At 40.5% G+C, this 19500-nt stretch overlaps 1 long non-coding RNA gene across 1 annotated transcript in view; it reads right to left on the bottom strand.

The window, feature by feature from the left end:
* LOC121142574 overlaps positions 1 to 15857 on the bottom strand; it is a 71161-nt gene extending 55304 nt beyond the window's left edge. The window contains exons 1-4 of the long non-coding RNA XR_005879599.1: positions 15722 to 15857; positions 8236 to 8363; positions 2729 to 4294; positions 1183 to 1347 (exon numbers count right to left, since the gene is read on the bottom strand). This is a non-coding gene — a long non-coding RNA (uncharacterized LOC121142574). The remainder of the gene's footprint in view (positions 1 to 1182; positions 1348 to 2728; positions 4295 to 8235; positions 8364 to 15721) is intronic.
* Between the last annotated feature and the right edge of the window lie 3643 nt (positions 15858 to 19500).

Below are 19500 nucleotides of genomic sequence, written 5' to 3' on the forward strand. Positions count from 1 at the left end.
GGGGGGTCCGCCACCCCAGACACACAAAATCATATACTTAATTTAAAAATAATGAAATAAACTTCTAAAATGAAGATGATGGTTTGAAAATACTGAGTGATACATCATCATCTTTCCCATGAAATTATTTTAGCTTTTTAATTTTAATTTAAGATATGCCATAGGAAACCTACCCTCAATTCACTAGACTGTGTCCATTTCTGACAAATTCATCTGATGCATTCATTATTCAATGAATTATGTTTAGAAAAATATACACATGTAACCAGAATAATCCCCCACAAGCCTTTGCTGTTTGAATTGCCCTGCAGTAAGATTTCATATGAGAGCCTGACCATCCTTCTAAGGTATTCACAAGACTGCAGCTACATACTGTAACTGCATTGAAGCAGATGTTTCTAAGAGTTTTGTTCATGACCAGCAACTACATTGCTAAGTGGACCAAGCCTGATGGGGTGTCTGCGCCTTTTCCTGCTTTGTGCACAAATTCTTATTGATGCAATCATGGAATCTAAGTACCAGATGGGCCTAGAGGAATCCCAGTTAAGCCTCCTGCTTCAACCCAACACCACATCAGATTACCCATAGTTTTTACAGATTTCCCGGAGCAAAGACCCACAATTGGCAAGTTCTCCTGTTTAATGAAGACATTGTTTCTGCTGTGTAAGTATAAGATTTCTTATAAGAACTTCAAGAACATTTCTATTTCTGATCTCTATGGAAACAAAGACCAACTACTTAGTCTTCAACAAATAGCATTCCATAGCGTTGGAAAAACTTCAATTGCCCATAATTATTTCCCCAATTAAATTTCCCACAATCCTTTAACTTTTTATTGATTTCCCAACATTTTTATTATCTTTGCTTCTCCCAAGTTGCTTGATGCATTTTGCAAATCCCATTTAAAATATAGAAAGATCAAATAATATTAATATAATTATTAGTCAATCAGGTACCATAAATTCAACCCCATCTCCTATGTCATAAAATTGAGACTACATCTTACAATATGGTCACGTTAGGAAGAAAATGAAGTAGTATGCTGTATGTCCCCTTTATGCTTCTGTCTCTTGTTCAACTTCAGCTTGAAATTATTGCTGTTCAGAACCTATGATTCATAACTCAGACTATTTGATTTTCTCAGGTACAAATGATCAGTCGACCTGAGGAAAGATGTCTCACCTTCAATCCAAATTCAAAAGTTTTCCAATACTCCATAGTCGTTGCCTCAGCAGTTCAAGCCAGTTGAACATCATGCTCAGCGTCAGGCTGTTCTTCAATAGTGTCTCTGGTTGGTGACTACTCCCAAGAACAGCTTCAAGTATGAATTATCACTGCCGTGGATACCTTTGTATCAGGAGTTTAACAAATGATTTCAGTAATTGTGTTGAAACAGAACCTTGAAGTGAGAAATTTACTTGGAAAGGACTCTTAAACTAATGAGTAAAATAAAAAGAGAAATATCTTAGGATACTCATAATGTGTAGTCATTTTCACAGTTTTTCATGAAAATTATTGTAGCAATAATTGGACAAACCTAAGGGATTGGAAAGGCAATGATTAAGAAAACAAGATAAGAATTACCACAAGGAAAAGACTTGATTTTATTCAAATACCACGTCATTATACCTACGAACATGAGATCACCTCATATTTTCAGTGACTTTAGATCATGGGTCATCACCGTAGGTCACATGCTAAGGAGCTGTGCCACCCAGTACCCAGGAGCACAGGCATGGGTATCTTCTGTAGTCAACTCCTAAGTTGGCCACTTTAAGAGCTCTGTGACAATTTTTTTTGTGACCCTCGGCTTGTGCATTTTTATGCTTACTTATTCCACACCAAGCTATTTTGTAAATTCTTTATAAACATTAACTTGAAAAAATCCTCATAATCATCCAATGAGGCAGAAGTTATTTAAAAAAAAACTTAGTCATACATGGAAAATTGAAGACTTGGTATAGTACCCTGATTTCCCACATACCTGAAAAAGGAAAGATGGGGGGTCCTAAACCTCATGGTTCAGATTTTGACTCTACTTTTAATCACCGCCGATGGAGTCGTGATTGAGACTAATAGATGTAAGGGCATCTAGTCACTAAGTTATAGGGTTTGTGGGTTGGCATGCAGGTGAACTGATGGTAGCGAGAGTAATGATGCTATTTGCTCTCCAAAGTGAACAGATTGTGTGTGATCCACGGTGAATCAGGCTGGCCTCTAGGGGTATGGTGGGAAGTGGCATTGCAATCAATAGGTGGAGCTCTTTCCTCTGATTGCATATTTATCACCCACCCCTCTCATGCCAGCTCCACCTCCTCCACCATTGCATTGGGAGAGATTGGATGATACTGATATGTGAGCTATTAAAAAGAAACTCCTCCAAGTCCTCTACAGTGTGTGTGTGTGGTGTATGTATACATATCTATTATAGATTACATTTTATTATGTCCATGATAATATTAAAGGCTTCAGCAGTTAAGTCAATAGCATTTGGACAGAATCCACAGAGATTGATATTGCTCATTTTGTACCTCTGCTTAACTGAGTAAAGTTAATTATAGATGCTGTGTGAGGAATTGTTGAGAATAACTGATAAAATATATTTTGCCATATACAAGAGCTTTTAAAGTATATTGTTCAAAAGTTATTGTACTTTACCCTCATCCTTTTCAAAATGTGTTCTCATATCACAATTTGAGTGAGATTGGTCTAGAATAATTTCACCCACCTAGCAGATTAGAGGAGTGAGGCCAGAGAGATCAAATGAAGTTAACCACATAAGGGAGAGTTCTTCCTGGGATCTGAGACTTCATGCTTCTCTAGTGTGGTTACCACAGTAGTGTCCGGTTGTCACTGATTCTCTGTTGTTGACTGCTGTTTCCTCCTTTTCATCCTTCTTCCTGATCTTTCCTGCCACTTCGTGAAACTTCATCAAGAGCTGGAGTGATACTATGCTGCCAGTGGGTTTGAATCCTGCCTCTGTCGCTTACCAGAATTTTGAGGTGAACAAATTACTGCTTTTATTTGCTTGTTGAAGACATTGACTGGAATAAATAACTTGATGCAGGTAAAACATTAGAGCAATTTCTGGCCTTCAAATAGAATAGAACAATTCTGAAGGAATTCTCTTTTCTATTCCCCCTTTCTTGTCCCTTTTATCCCAACACTCATGAAATAAGGATGCCACTATGAGAGACATATGTGTGAGGCCAAGGTCTAAATAGGTTTTCAATTACCAGTTATGCTACTAGAAACAAAAAGACTCAGGCATAGCCACCATGGTCCTCAAACGAAAAGAGAAATGAGGGCAGCCAAGCAGAGCATCTAATGTCAACAGTGTCATTAATACTGTGTCCCTCCACCCTGTGAAAGTAATCATTTACTCCCTTAGTTCAGCAAATATGTATGGAACACAGACTCTATGCAGTGTTCAATGCCAACTACTGATGATATTAAAAATAAAAGTGAGTCAGAAATGGATTCCAGCCTCCAACAGCCAAAGCCTAACCTACAAAACCGGAAACGATGAATAGATTATAGAAGCTGAGAGTGTGTAAGGAAAGGACTAAACTCTCTTTGTAACACATTTGTACAGTTAATGAAAGCATTCATTTATTGGACACAGAGCTGATGGTGTGGCATGACCACATTTGAAGATGCTATATCTGTACCAAAAGCTATTTAGAAAGTGAAACTGGGTGAGTGGAATGTGTTTATTTTTTTTCTTTTCCTTCTTTGTGATTGTATTACAATAAAATGCTTTACAGCTTTTTCATCGAATGCACAAATAGCTCTTCTTCAAGCAAGGCACTCAGTGAAAACGAAAATAACAGGGCAGACTAGAGATGCTCATCTGATCCTTGTTCTTGCTTGAACAGCTTTTTAGAGACTTCAAGTCTTTGTGTCTATTGAGTGGGAATCATAGTGATTGTATTGATTATTGACTCAGTTTCAAGGGTGATAAAGAATTACAATGAAATAGCAAATAGGAATGCTCTATGATATTATTTCTACAGAAACCTGGGGGCTATATAAATGAAAACAATTGAGAAGAAAGCACAGACAGGTGGCTTGTTAGTTGCTGGTATTCCCTGTGAGAGGAAATGTAAGAGTGTAAAAGGTAATATTCCCAGATTAAAGAATTGCATCTGGATTTACCTATCAATTCACTGAAAGAAGGAATTTCCCAGTATGAAACTGCTCTTCTCAGCTTTCTCTTTGTAAGTGCCATTTACGTACCAACCTGGGACACTCATCTGTGGACACTTTGCCTGGTTTGCGGGAAGCTAAGAGCCTGGACAAGGAGAGAAAGGCAGGAGACTTTCAGAAGAAAAGTCTATAGAGATATATATTTGTCCATAGAATACTCTGGAATAAAAAAAACATATAGGGGCCATCATGCTGTGTGAGCACACATTCCGCATTCGCTCCTAGCATTGTACACTGTCCCTGGGAGTCTAGTTTTTGATTCATCCTTAACACTGCCTATTGTGCATGTGCATGTTTCCTAGCTATACAATAAATGGGAAAGCATATAATTCTTTGGGAATGGGGGCTTCTATGTGAGTTTACATGAATATGCAGGTGGGAATGCACACATGTGTGAAGGCCAGGGGATGCCCTGGGTATTATTGTGTCGTTGGCATAATCCACCTTGTTGTTTGTGATAGAGCTTTCATTGGCCTACGGCTTGCAAATTAGGTGAGACATTCTGTGATTAGAAATACATGAATCCCAGCACTCGGGAGGCAGAGGCAGGCGGATCTCTGTGAGTTCAAGGCCAGCCTGGTCTACAGAGTGAGTTCCAGGACAGCCTCCAAAGCCACAGAGAAACCTTGTCTCGAAAAACCAAAAAAAAAAAAAAAAAAAAAAAAAAAAAAGAAAAAAAGAAATACATGCCCACTTTCTCGGTCTTTAAATAGAACTTCTGAGGATCAAACTCAGGTCTCCATGCTTACAGAACGGGCACTTCCTTGGCTGAGCTCTGTCTTTTTCCAGCCCCTTCTTTGTCTCTAGGAGACAAGCTCTTACTGCATAGCCCTGTTTGTCTGAGACCTTCATATGTAGACTATGCTAGCCTCGAACTTGCAATGATCTATCTGCTTTTAGCTTCCAAGTGCCAGGCTTTCACAAGTACACAGTCACAGCAAGCAGAAAACATAATTCTAAATAGTCATGATTTCAAAGATGGAGTGAGTGGCTGGGAAACTAGCTCAATTTCACCATTGTCCTCTCTCCTTATAGATATTATGATTTTAGGCCATCGCCCAGGTTGCACATAGTAGAAACCCCTCCCTGTGTGTTGAACCACCTGAATTCAAGTTGCAAAGGTTAGAACTTCAGCCCAGACTTTCAGTTACTAGACTACCCATGTTTATGGATTCACGGGGTTCATATTGTCATTCCTATTTCTCTAACAGAGGAGGCTGATCATTCAAGGCATCCATTTAATTTGGAAAGATCTTAGAGGACTCTATTCCAGTGCTGTCAGACACTTTGGTAGTCCCTGGGAGAGAAAATGTAAGAGTGCAAATTGTAACATTCAGTGATTAAAGAATTGCATCTGGATTTACCTATCAATCAGCTGAAGGAAAGAAAGGAAAGAAATTTCCCAGTGTGAAGCTGCTCTTCTGAGCTTTCTCTTTTTAAGTGCCATTCATATACCAGCCTATGGACCCTTTGCCTGGTTTGTGGGGAAGCTAAGAGACTGGACAAGGAGAGGAAGGCAGGAGACTTTCAGAAGAAATGTCTATAGAGATGCACATTTGTCCATAGAATACTCAGGAATAAAAAAAAAAAGAATATTGAAGCATCTCTTTAAGGAGCTTAAAATGCTTTCTTTTTCTTTCTTTTTTTTTTCTCGTGTTAAATGACATTCCTGAGCCTTCCCTTCACTTCAAAGAGAAGGCATAAAGAAGGCTAAAATTTAGTAGCTATAGAGCTGTAGCTAAGCAAAGCATGCAACTCACGTAAAAGACTCTGAGTTCTTTCACACTTTACTTAAATCCAAACTGTCCCAACGTAATCTCTCAGTTACCAGGAGGTATTAACAGGAAGCCGAATGCAGGGCCGGGACTTCTAGGCCTACACACATGAGCTGACTTTCCTGCCTGTGCTGCCGGTTTGAGGCTTTCGAAAAGAGAAATGTGTTTCTTCTTATCTTATTAATATTCAACTCACAGTACAAATTCCACAGTACAACCTTTCAAAGACCCCAGGACGCTCAGAGATAAAGGAGGCAACGCGGAGCTGCACGGTTAATTTCCTTTGCAAATAGTGGCAAGAAATCATTAGCCGCTGGAGCTCAGTGAGCAAGGTTGAGAGATGAAAAGCTAGCAGAACAGATGTTAGCAACAGCAAGGCAGTCTAGAGGTGTCCAGTGCATCTACTCTCCCGTTGACACTGAGGGCCCACCAGCAGGATTTGACAGCTTGAAAATGAAAAGACAAGGAAAGTCTTCAGCCCAGCCCTACCCCGGCCCACTCCCAACTCAGCTCAAGCCCTTGTCTCCATCATTTCTGTAATAGGGAAAGATGCTTGCTAGCTTCCAATGACACCCAAAGAACAGTCATGTGAGATACCAGCTGACATTAAACCCCCCAAAAACTGGACAGTGTCATATAACATGATTAATTTAATATAAGAACTCTTATTTTGTAATTTTTAAAGATGGCCAGATGATCCAAAATGCATATTATAGGGGTAACTTCCAAAGGAAGGAAGGATTTGTAAAATACTGGAACAATTATCTTAAGAATGGATTCAAGCATTCTTCCCTTTATCTGGTGGTCAAAGAATGAGTTGAAAATTCTATAAACTCTAGGTTATCAGTGATAGTTTAAAATACTCAGTGTGTTGCTTTCATTAATCATTCTTGTTCAGTGAGGATTACCATACTTTACCTATGGCCTCCAATAGTCTCTCTCCCTCCCTTTCTTCCAACCTACCTATTGTCCTTTGTTTCTTTCTTTTGACTGGGGTTGGCATTTTGGTTTGAGACAAGATCCCATTCTACCAGTTCTTCTCAAATTCCTAACTTGAGTAATCCTCCTGCCTCAGTCTCCTGAATATCTAGGGCTATCAGAATATGCCACGGTAGACAGCTGGCAGTTCTATCAATAAACAAAAGGCATACGATGGTTCGAGCTCTGAATCATCAGTGAGCATGCTGGGGTCTTGCAATTCCTCATGATCCTTATAAGTTATCAACCACTGTCAGGTTTCCAGGTTCAGGGCATTTCAAAGAAACAGGCAGAACGTCAATTACTGTCTTACCTAGCTGCATTCCCTGAGTTTTTGTTTCCATTTATTTTGTTTTAATTCCTTAATGTTACCTTACTTTCTTCTAATTTGTCTTTAATAAAAGCATACTTGTGAAAAGTCAGTATAAAACTGTATTGATAGTTTTGGTTGCTGGAATCCTAGTTAACAAATGAGTACTTCAAGTCTGTGGAAGGAAGGGGAAATGGAGAGTCTGGGCTTCTGTGTGCTGGTAACTGGCCACAGTGCCCCAAGTGACTCCTTTAAACTCTCTGAGTGTCAGATTCCCCTGAAGTTAAAGAAAAGCATAACAATAGTCAACATCTCGAAATGCCCACATCTTGTGGTTTTATGATACTTAGGATGTAGAAGGGCACACATTATGAATGCTTTTAGTTCATGCCTAATAAAGAACCCCATGAGGGAAAAAAATGTAATTCATTGGGAAGATGGACTAATGAGGGTGAGGAGCCTAAATTTTAGTTATTGGTGGCACTAACCAACTGAATGACTAAGCCAAAGTAAACGCTTTCTGACTCAAAAGGGAGGATAGAAAAATTCAATTAAGGTTTTAAAAGGTGAATGACTTCATGCACGTTACTTATTAACCTTTCTCCAACCCAATTTTCTCATCTAAATTGTGAAAATGCTTGACTGGATAATCTCTAGACTCAGCTCAGAGTTTCAGTGCTTTGGTGTCAGGTTGTAAAAATGTTTGGGGATCACTTCTTGGCCTTCTGGCAAAGATCAAGTGAAAAAATGTTTGGGGGACCAATGAGATGGTTCACCAGAGAAGGGCATTATTGCCTGACAACCTGAGGTCAGTGTTTGGAACCAGCACGTTGTGGTTTAAGTAGGAAATGGCCTCTGTGGTTTTGTTTCCGCACTTGGTCCCCAGCTGGTGCTGTTATTTGAGGAGGGTATGGAACTTTAGAAGGTGTAGCCTTGTTGGAGGAAGTCACTGGGAGTACTTACTTTGAGAGTTCTGGGCCTCGCTCTACTTCCTCCGTGTGGATGAAAATGTGACCAGCCAGCTTGCAGTTCCTGTCACTGTGCTTTTGCTAACAGTTGCCATGCCTTCCCAGACATAATGAACTCCATCCCTATAAACAGTAAGATAAAATAAACCTTTTTCTTCCTTAAATTGCTTTTGGTCATAGTTTTTTTTTTAATCACATCAGCACAAAGGTAATTCATATACCATGTAAAGGTGGAAGGAGAGAACTAAAATCGCAAAGTTGTCCTTTGACCACTATATACTCTCCACGTTGACACCATATAACACATATGCATACACATACACACAGAGAGACAGAGAGAGAGAGAGAGAGAGAGAGAGAGAGAGAGAGAGAGAGAGATAACAATAGTAGAGAAGAAGGAAGAGGAGGAGGAGAAGATGTTGGAACATTTCTATTTTCAGAATTTGCCATATCACCACGGAGGTCTGAGAGCCATTGTCTACACTAATCATTGGAAAAGTTGATTAATCATCAGCAGATAACTTTTGATGTACTACACTGTGGGTTTTCAAATACTATTGCTTCGGTGTTCCCTGGCAGGAAAAGCCAAGCTTGCCAGTGAGACACTTCACTCAGGTCTCTTTCAATAAGTATTCACGGGTTTTCACTACTTTCTTAATGATGACTACATCTTTGGCCAAAGCGTATTCCACTTTACAAGACAAAACACTCGCCTGCTTTGTGCTTCTTAGCCTATAAAACTGTGACCATAGATACTTACCTCCATTATGGAAAGGCTTTGAAGATTTATAACATTTGCAAGGTGCACCAAGGTCCTGGATGTAAGGTGCTCCATCTGTTGCGGAGTGTAATTAACATTATGAGTTTACCAAAAGAAACATAGGAGTCATTGTTAAAGAGAATGATGGAGGCTGTCTCAGCCTTTAGTCATAAGACACCTCTTATATGGAGGAAGGTAATAATTTATAGAAGCTTCTAAAAGAAACTTGGATATGAAAAGGGTGACTTTGTTTTTAAACTCAGCCACGTCTTTTCGTTAATTAGGAGAGTAGCCTTCATAATGTATTCAACGTGCTCTTCTTTCCTTAACTAATAATAATAATAATAATAAACTAGCATACTCTGAAGGAAGCGATGGAGTCCATGAAGTTTAGAAAAGGTGATATTCACACAAACTAGACAAATGAGGGGTCTGGAAGAAGAAGAAAACAAAAGGGTAACACACAAATCTGTGGGACAGAGAAACTCTTGCATAGGATTTTAATAGTGTACATAGGACATACTTTTGTCAAAATCCACAGAAGCAGGCACCTGAGCGAGACAGGATGTACAAACAGACTCTAGTTAATAAACTACCATTGTGCAACTGGAGCAAACTATTAAAAATGTGAATTTAATGGGAGAAATTATTGAACTTGCTTAATTTTTCTAGAAACTGGTAGTGGTGGTGCATTCCTTTAATCACAGCACTCAGAAGACAGAGGCAGGTGGATCTCTGTGAGTTCCAGGTCAGCCTGGTCTACTGAATGAGTTCTAGAGCACTCAATGCTACACATTGAGAAATCCTGTCTTGAGAAATCAAATAAATAAATAAAATCTTTATCAATTCAAAAAGGAAGGAAAATTTCAATGCTATTTATAAATACATTCAGTTTAAGTAAAAGGAAGCCAAGGTAAGGTTGTATTAATAACAACAACAACAAAATACCTATATCCCCTCATCACAGAAACAATCATCAAAAGTCAAGCCTGATTATAACTGGTTCTTCAATGGATGCAGACCAAGAAGCAAGGAGCTCTTAATTCATTTTGAAATACGAAAGGAACTAAAGTTGTAAATAAAATATCAGTGATTATCACCATGAAATTCATATCTCTGTAGTCAACCCCAAGTAAAGTATAGAATTTTTTGTATCATATAAAACATCTGTAACTGGGGTATTATGTAGTTATGAGGTTACAAGGGGAAGAGAGTACAGCTAGCTGATCAAACGGACAACAGAATTCTGTATGGTAAATACTTTTTTATTATTGTTTTCCTTTTTTAAAGATTATTTATTTCTTGTGTATAAAGTGCTCTGCCTGCATATTTCCCTGCAGGTCAGAAGAGGGCACAAGATCTCATTATAGATGGTTGTGAGCCATCATGTGATTGCTGGGAATTTAACTCAGGACAGACGTTTGGAGGAGCACTCAGTGTTCATAACCTCCGGGCCATCTCTCTAGCCCTGATAGATGCTTTTTTGACTCTTTATTTTGGGAATCCATAAAGGAAGACTACAATATGATGGGAAAGTGTAAGTGATATCCTCTAGGATAGGTCCTGTAGAGCAAATGGTTACAGGGAAGGAGGTATGATGCCACCCCACACTGATGCAAGGCCTTTCCACCCTGAGTCATCTGAAAAGTTCTTCACTTCGGGCATAAAAGCCAGGACCAAGGACAAAACAGAAATTATATTGAAACTTTGATTATCAGAGTCCCAAACTTGAAAAGTTTGTACTGACTGTCTCCATTTGCAAAGAGATATTTCTCTAGATAGTACTGTCTTTGGAGTTTGCAGAGTGACATTGCAGAGCCACTCAGATGTGACCAATCCACTAAAAACAAAGAATTTTCCTAAATGTAACTGACAGCCCCACCCAGGGATGACTTCTTTTCTACTCAGAAACAAGTCTTGGTTACCTACTACCCTAGACTTCTTCCTGGGCCTCAGGCATGCCTACTCCATGCCCCAGCCCATCATAGTGATTCCAAGCCTAAGTCCCATCCATGCTGTTCTATACAGCTCTACCCTTGCTGTTTTTCTTGTGGTTCCATCAGTGACACCACTGATCTACCCATTTTTTTCATAAATAAAACTGAGTGTTGTTTAATGTCACCCCCCCAAAAAAGACCTTTTAGAATAAAAGTTTGTATAGACTGGCTCTTTATCTTATTTAGCCCTCATGCCCATTCAAAAGCAAGTTTCATTCCCCATGTTCTCATTGTATAAAGGGGAGGGGGAACAGTGTCAGAATGCAGAACTAAGCTACCCGAGGTCACGTAACAGGTGAGGGAACAGAAACATCGCAGCACCATGCCATCAGTCATGACGCCACACTGCTCTCCCTAGGCCCCTATCTTTAAAGAGTGTGTTCTATATTGTTGCACAGTGGTCCTATCAATAGCTCATATACCCTTGGTATCACCTACATTGAATTCAGTCATTCTCCATTCACTCCTCTCGCTCTTATACTCCTTCACTCATTCATTCATTCACTCACTTAACAACACAGTCAACAAGTGTGTGTTGAACTTAATAAATGTAAACTAGACTCTTGGAGAGGCTCTGAGATGACGTAAATAATAAAAGAGATGTGGTCCCTGATCTCATGAGATTCACAGGTTAGCCAGAAAAACAAATGAATACCAATCACACAAATGGCTATCTAAATAAAACCTTCCTAAATATTAGAAAGGAACCGGGCGGTGGTGGTGCACACCTTTAATCCCAGGGAGGCAGAGGCAGGTGGATCTCTCTGAGTTCGAGGCCAGCCTGGTCTACAGGAGCGACAGGACAGCCTCCAAAACAATACAGAGAAACCCTATCTCAAAAAAACAAAAAAAAAATATTAGAAAGGAAAGCATAAGTGTTTGAGAAGGTGTGAAATAGAATGACATCAAATGATGATGCTGCAATTTGAGGTGACCAATAGAAGTTTAAGTTTCTTAATGTTTGTTTGTTTGTTTGTTTGTTTTCATTGGAGCTACCTTCTCCTGAGCAAGCTGAAACCTGCCAGTCTTATATGTCACCTCATGAGGACAAGGCTCCCTACACCTTCTGAAGATGTGATTAGCTAATCCAGGAAATTCATTGTAGTGCTGACTTACAGGAGGGAAAGCTCCTGATGATACCTTTGGAAGACCCCTCTTCTCATGTCACAGGAGATAGCAAGTCCACCTGCATCTGCAGACCTATGGCTCTAGCTGGGGGAGTGTGAGGACCCTTAGGGTAGGAAAACCTATGGACCAGTGCTTCATGGCTCAGCCAGCTGCCTCCTCTATCTTTATTAAGGTCATTCCTCACCATGATCTCTACCTATGCTATCAACACAAAGATGTAACATTGGTACATTCCACAACTCCCAAATAGCCCATAGCTAGAAGAAAGTCCCAGAGGAAAATCACAGTGACACACCTTAGTGGTGGTGACCTAAGGCTACCTTTTGTAAGAACTTCATGGAAGATCTTCATTGTTATCTCTTGGCCTTGAGCCACCTAATGAGATACTCTTTATTAGAGTCATAAAAGACAGATGTAACCAGAATGATGTTGATCAGCTAGCGAGCAGGATGCCCCCAGGCACAAGTGAGAGGTGGCAGCAATTTAATTCTAGTGTCCCTCTTTGAGAGTCTCCATAATTACACCCATTTCACAGAAGTCTGCATTGTGACATTTCTATAGATACAATACCTTTGCTTCCTAATCCCGTATATCCTTTCTAACATTCTGTCTAGAGCATACAACCATAGTATAATTTGATGTCATATAAACTAAAAAGTCAACCAGTACAAGTACATCCAAAGACTAGAATAGCTAGATACAGATAGTCTGAAATAAAATGCCCTGACTTATTTTCTGGGTTTTTTTTTCTGGGCTTTGTTTGTCTTATGACTAGCATGAAGGACATGTTGGCTTAGACAGTTTTTTTCAGTTCCTATAATACATTAATATAAATGGTTTATAAAGGTTTATTCAAAGATGATGGCTCTCGATGATGTGTTTCTCCCTCCAACTCCTCCCAAGGCAAGCTAGGTAGTGTAGTAGTCCTCCCTTCCCCAACTCCTCATTCCCTCCTGGACCTTCTCCTTCTCTCCCCTGTTTTCCCCTCCTATCCTTCCTTTGCACTAAAATGTTCCTGTGTTGATAGAACCTCCACCTCTTCTACAAGTTATTTAAATGTGTACTATATATCAAAACTGTGCATATTCTGTTAGTTTGACAAGATAGTTCTAATGAAGCTTGTTTGCCAGGTTTTCATCTTTTCTTTAAGTAGGAAATAACTCAATCTTAACAAATAATGCAAAGTAAAATCACAGGCATTCCATTACCCATAGCTCAGACTTAACCATGTGCTAACATCTATCCATTTTCTACAAATTCCCTTCAATGAGACCCATCACAGGCCCAAAGGAGCACCCTGCCTTTCTTTCTCCTGTCTTCTTCCCTTCATGGTTTTTGTGAGGTTTTATTTTAATTTTTGATTTGTAAAGATTACATGTATTTGTCTTTAAGGGTGGGGTCTGTGGGTGTGAGTGGAGGAGCCCAAGGATGACAGAGGCACCTGAGTCCCTGGAAATGGAGTAACAGAGAGTTGTGATCCACCTGACAGAGTAGCTGGGAACTGAACTCCGATCCTTGGCCTGAGTCACAGTCACTCTTAGCTGCTTAACCCACCTTTCTTTCATATCCATCCCAAATACATTTGACCACATCAAATGCTGTGTGTATTATTTTATCTCTTCTTCTACGCAACACACTAGTTTCTGGCACCAGCTCTGTAGAGAACATGTAGAACCAGTTAGTTCATTTATGTTCATATTTCCTTTATGTGAACATACCATAATTTACTGACTCATTCAGGATTAGGCAAACTGGAGTAGACAGACACACATGCATTTCCAATTGTGTACTTTTACAAACAGCACTCCCAAGAAATATCCCCAAATTCTTGCTTGCATGAGTCTTTCCCTCATGGGTGACTGCCCTATGCTCACATTGGGTCCCAGCTGACTAAAAAAGGCTAAGGGAAATTTACAAGTTACACAAATGACTAAGAAATAATATGCAGAATATGAAAGAAATCCCTAAACATGTAAGAAAGAAGCAGATGATCCAATAAAACTGATAAAGGTTTAAGAGGTACCTGAATAAAGATAAATTCAAATAGTCATTAAATATGAAAACTTTGTTCCACCCTGTCATTTCTAAGGCAATTGAAAAAAAAGTGGACCAGCATTGCAAACATTTAAGTGACCAAAATTAAGAAGCCTGAAGAAAGGATGTTAGTGCAGGGGATATTGGACTACTCTATGGGAGGATGACAAAGTGACTTTCTCTCCCTGGATATTGTTTATTCATGCAGAAAATAAAGGTGATCTGTAAGAGGTCCTCAAGTTCCAATATTTCTGCAATCTCTTTCTACATTTGGAGACATACAAAGAGGAAAACAGATCATTTGTCCCATTCATTAAGTCAGGCTCTGCTTAGGATAGGCATAACCTCTTCAGGTGTACATGTGTGTGTTTCTTTCTCCTGAAACATTAATGTATGATGAAGTAACTATCAGGTCACTCTCCTCAAAGAATTCATGAGCGAATGAACACAGAAACTCCTGAAGGGATAATCATACCCGCAGGAAGAAATGCTATCATGGGGCTTGTAAGGGGGTGGTAGGAGGCATTGTCACTAGACTGGCAAGCTCAGAGGCGTCTTGCAGGTAGAGAGGCACCTGCTGGGGTTAAGCACAAGCGATCATAACTGAACAAGGACAACAGCAGTACACAGGGATCCTGAAGTGAGAGAGTCTGAAAGACAGTAGCTGAAAGAGACACAGGTCGAAGCAAAGAATCCCGGAACATACAGGGTTTGTAAGCAATACTCCATAGTTTAGACTTTATCCTAAGAGCAAGGGGAAGCTTGAAGGAGAATGGAGAAGCTGAATCCTAGCTCCGAAAAGTTCACTCTTGTTCACTCTTGAAGACAGAGGACAGACAGAAGGCAGGAGATGGAACTGAGTTGTGTGCCTGGCATCCAAGCAGGTCTGAGAGATTTGGGGGGGGGGGAACACGACTCTCCAGGGCTGCTTTGGCTAGATGCTTGAGGAAGAGGAGGCAACGAGAGAGCTCTTAGGTGTACAGCCTAAACAGCGTGGTAAAGCCATGCTACTCACAAAGCAGGTCACAGGTCACAGAGCAGAGAGAGGTGTGAGCCTCATGACCCTGTTGTGCAGCTGGGCTTGAGGTATCTGAGAGATAGGAGGAGTGCAGATGGAGTTGGATAAAGGGCACTGAAACCCTAAGAGCACTCTTGCCTCCAGATTTTGACTTGAGAATCACCACTATGGAACAGGGAGTTGAAACTGCACCAGTAAACAAGCTTATCTAGCTAGAACATCTGGAGTGAGACTTGAGGGCAAAGGAAACTGAGAAGTCATCAGGGCTGAGGGAGAGAACAAGAGAGTAACGTCCTCCTCAAGCACCGGCATGGCAGGTGTGCATGTGCGGATAAACGTAGATTCAATGAACAACAGGTTCAGCAATCCTACGTGACTTTCCTGCTCCTTAATACAGTTGTCTGTCTTTCTTCAAGTTTGATCTTAATGCTGATGACTTTTCAGGGAAGTCTTGTGATATTTTGTGGAATTAGTCTCTCCTAGCATTAGATGAATGTATGGTAATGCTTGGGGTAGTGGGGTGGTCTCCGGAGACTCTACTTACAGTTTTGGCAGTCTCTTAGAAGCATCTGTCAAGTAGACAGGTCCCTTCTGGGCTCCGCAGGCTTGTTTCTCGTATCTGCTCTCTCTGAAAGCAGGGGGCAGGTGCCAGCTGATTTGCCGCATAGTACCAAGCAAGAGCTACAGGTGATACCTTCAGAGAGGGAGGGAAAGCACCCTTCTTAACAGCCTTGGAAACTTCCAAAATGGAGAATGCAATGATGCCCTTAGGAATTTAGCCAAACATGGCGTTATCCCTTGTATGTATGTATGTATGTATGTATGTATGTATGTATATACATATGGTAGAACAATTGGAAATTGTGCTGGGACCTGGCACAAGAAGTATCATGTACCGCTATTGCCATGTACGGTGTACTCTCCCAATGACTATGTGTCCATTGTCAGCTCTCAACTTTCCCCTAAGAAGAGGGGACCTGTGAAAATTATTTCCTGCTTCCACCCCTCCCCAACGCTTGTGTGTTCTCAAACTGGTTACCATTTGCAGTCTGATAGTTTAACTGTCTACTTACTAACGAAGCCTATGTGGCGTTGCTCAACTAAAAAGGAAGCACAGAAACAAGACAAAAGCCCTGGGTTTTATGTGTTACCTTCCCAATATAGGTTGCACAAGTTACAGGGATGGTGGCTTCAGGCGCCCTCTAGGATATGTGGGGTCAACAGAAAGAGAACAGCAAAGCAGAAAAAGATGGAAGGGTGGTGAAATAGGAGTTCCCAGGGACAAGGAACCCAGTTCTCTGTCTTCTGTAAGTATTTCAGAGACAGAAAGAGGAAGAGGGAGACCAAGAGAACAGCAATGTATGTCAAAATGTTGTCACTTGAAGGCTACGTTTTAACAGATTAAGAGAAAGAAACTTGCTGTATGCAGAAATTCTCAGTCATGTTTTCAAATCGCTCCTGAGATGAGGTGCTGAAAGGCCCATAGGCCAGGGATTTGTGCATAATCGGATCATTCAAAAACATATAAATGACTGCCAGAGCCAAGCACAATGTTCACTTTTGAAATCACAAAAAAAGCTTTGTTTTCAGTAGGGCTGAATTGACTAAAGCTTCGTTTCAGTGAAGCATGTTTTTGCTTTGGGTGTCATTATTTAGCTTGGCACCTACCACCAAGGGAACCTTTTTCTTACTTCAACTGTTGTTTTTCTTGTGCTGCTACAACTGTGAAAGTCGAGGCAAGATCTTAATGCTATGCTACATATTTGAATGAGAACTGGTCCCTGTTTACCTTTGATTCTGATAAAGCTATTCAGGGAGCAAGGGGTCTCCATTACTTGCCAGGACATGAAAAGCTGATAGTTGTAGGTCTTGTCTCTCCAGCAATCTGGAAAATCAAGTTTAGCTGGTTTGATCAAAGACCTTGGGAGTCAGTTGAGAGCCCTTGCATGCAATAACTATAGATACTGTATACATCGACCAGCCAAAGGCCAAGAAGCTAATAGCTCTGGGAAAGATAAAGGATTATGTATGTTGTACTTTCAAACGCCAAAGGATAGAATTCACCATTTTCATATGACGGCTAAGGTTTATACTGATTAGACATTCAGACAAACAAAATATTCTAGATCTTAGAGACTTAAATCATTACAATTACATATTTTAAAAAGATCCTGCTTCTCTCTGTCTGCTCCCTGGAACCCAGTGAGGAGCCAGGGAATAAAATCCACACTTTTATTGACAGTTTTCCCAGAGAAAAGAGAATACTTTTAGATCATTATGGAGTGAGATTGCCTCATATTTTTGGCATCCTTTTTCATCCAAAACTTCTTGCTACAACACCTGTACAGACAAGATGATTTTGATTGAGATTGATGTGGTAGGGCCTGGCACACATTCTTTCTCGGACGTCCTCCTTTTGGGCAAGTCAGTCATGCAAGAAAAACTACACTCTTCTGCCAAGACTTGATTCCCTAGCTCAGAAAACTGTATGTTTTAACATGAGGAATTAGAAAAACTAAAACTGAAAAGGATTGGTCAGGTCATTTGTATCTGATCTTATGAAATAACCATCTAACTGGGTCTTGCAGACTTGTTTCAAGTCCTGTGGTTTTGTTTCTCTTTATCTTACTCAAAAGGCAGTATCTTGGGTCAGAACAGATGATTCGGTTGACAAATGCTTGCTATGCAAGTATGAGGACCTGAGTTCAAATCCTTAGCACCCAGGTAAAAGCTACGCATGACAATATCTGTAATCCCAGGTAGGGAGGCATAGCTTTTACATGGATGCTAAGGATTTGAACTCAGGTCCTCATACTTGCATATGCATGGCTATAAACTTGCCCCCACATTGTTTATATGCATGTATACAACAGAGAGAGAGAGAAAGAGAGAGGGGGGGGGAGAGAGAGGGAGGGAGGGAGGGAGAGAGGGAGGGAGGGAGGGGGAGGAGGGGAGAGGGAGAGAAAGAGAGAGAGAGAGAGAGAGGGAGGGAGAGGGAGGGAGGGAGGGAGGGAGGGAGGGAGGGAGGGAGGGAGGGAGAGAGAGAGAGAGAAAGTATTTTCCGTGATATAATTGTAGGCTACACCCTTTATCCAGCATTTTTTAGAACACAGTATTAAATCAAGCCGTATAGACAGTGAACCATTTCTTACCTGAATGTATGTGAAGACTATTGTATCTATCTGCAAGGAAGATTGTTGATTCCTAAAATTGACACTGATTTTAGTTACTACTTAGAATCCCTGTGAAACAACTGTTGAGAGGAAATTTACACACACACAGACACACACACACACAGAGAGAGAGGGGGGGGTGTGAGGGAGAGAGAGAGAACACAGTGACCTGGCATTAAACTAAATTACAGGTGCTGTGGTGACATGCAAACGAATCTGCCAGTACAAGTCACTGAATGCTAGATGTGGTGCGCAGTAATGGGCCATGCCTCATTTTACTTTTGTACTAACTAAAAACTACATTGTTGCTAAGAATCAGAGTATTAAAAACATACATTCTTATGAAGCATGCTCCTGAGAGTCAGAAAGATGAGAGGTGGCTCTCAGGTTTCAGGAGACTATTATTAGGTTTTCAAAGTATTTTCTTAATCGCTTGTGTTTCTTAAGGGAACACTGGAGTCCATGTGGAGTAAACAAGGTCCCATTGTGTTCAGAATGGCCATCGTGGGTCTTTCTTATTATTTCCCTGTTGGTTTTTTTTCCTTCTCACGCCACCAAATTTCACTTCTCGGAATCAGGACCTGAACCAAAGTTAAACATCATAAAGAAATTTGCTCAGTATAAACGGACTTTTATGGACTGAAAAGCATTTTTTTTTACAGTGTAATCTACATTTTTGTAAGGCCTTGTGGAAAATCCCTGATGATTGAATAGCACTTAAAGACTTAAGGCCATGCATTTGCCACGAAGCTTTCAAAACTCCTAGGGGACAAAGGGGAAGGAAAGTGTGTGTTTCCCCCTGTTGTCCCTAGAACAAAAGATTGCTTTTAGGGACCTTATAATCCTGGGCCCCAATCCCTTTTCTGGGCCTCAGTTCATACCGCCCAGCAAGGAGCAGTGACAGAGGCCACCAGCTGGCTTCTGTCTCTTCCTACAGCCCCTCTCAAGGCCTCTGTCCCTGCCTTTACTTCCAAGTCAATCTTCTAAATCCTCCCTGAGTTTTGTCCGATGACCCAAAATTTTCTTTCTTTTATTTTTCCTTAAGATTTATGTTATTTCTTATGTACCTGTGAGTGAAGGGTACATGCTCATGTGTATGGGTTTCCGAAGAGTCCGGAAGAGGATGTCAGAGTTCCCAGAGGTGGGGTTT

Source organism: Mesocricetus auratus, unplaced genomic scaffold, assembly GCF_017639785.1.
Source record: "Mesocricetus auratus isolate SY011 unplaced genomic scaffold, BCM_Maur_2.0 Super-Scaffold_2245, whole genome shotgun sequence".
Classification (NCBI taxonomy): Eukaryota; Metazoa; Chordata; class Mammalia; order Rodentia; family Cricetidae; genus Mesocricetus; species Mesocricetus auratus.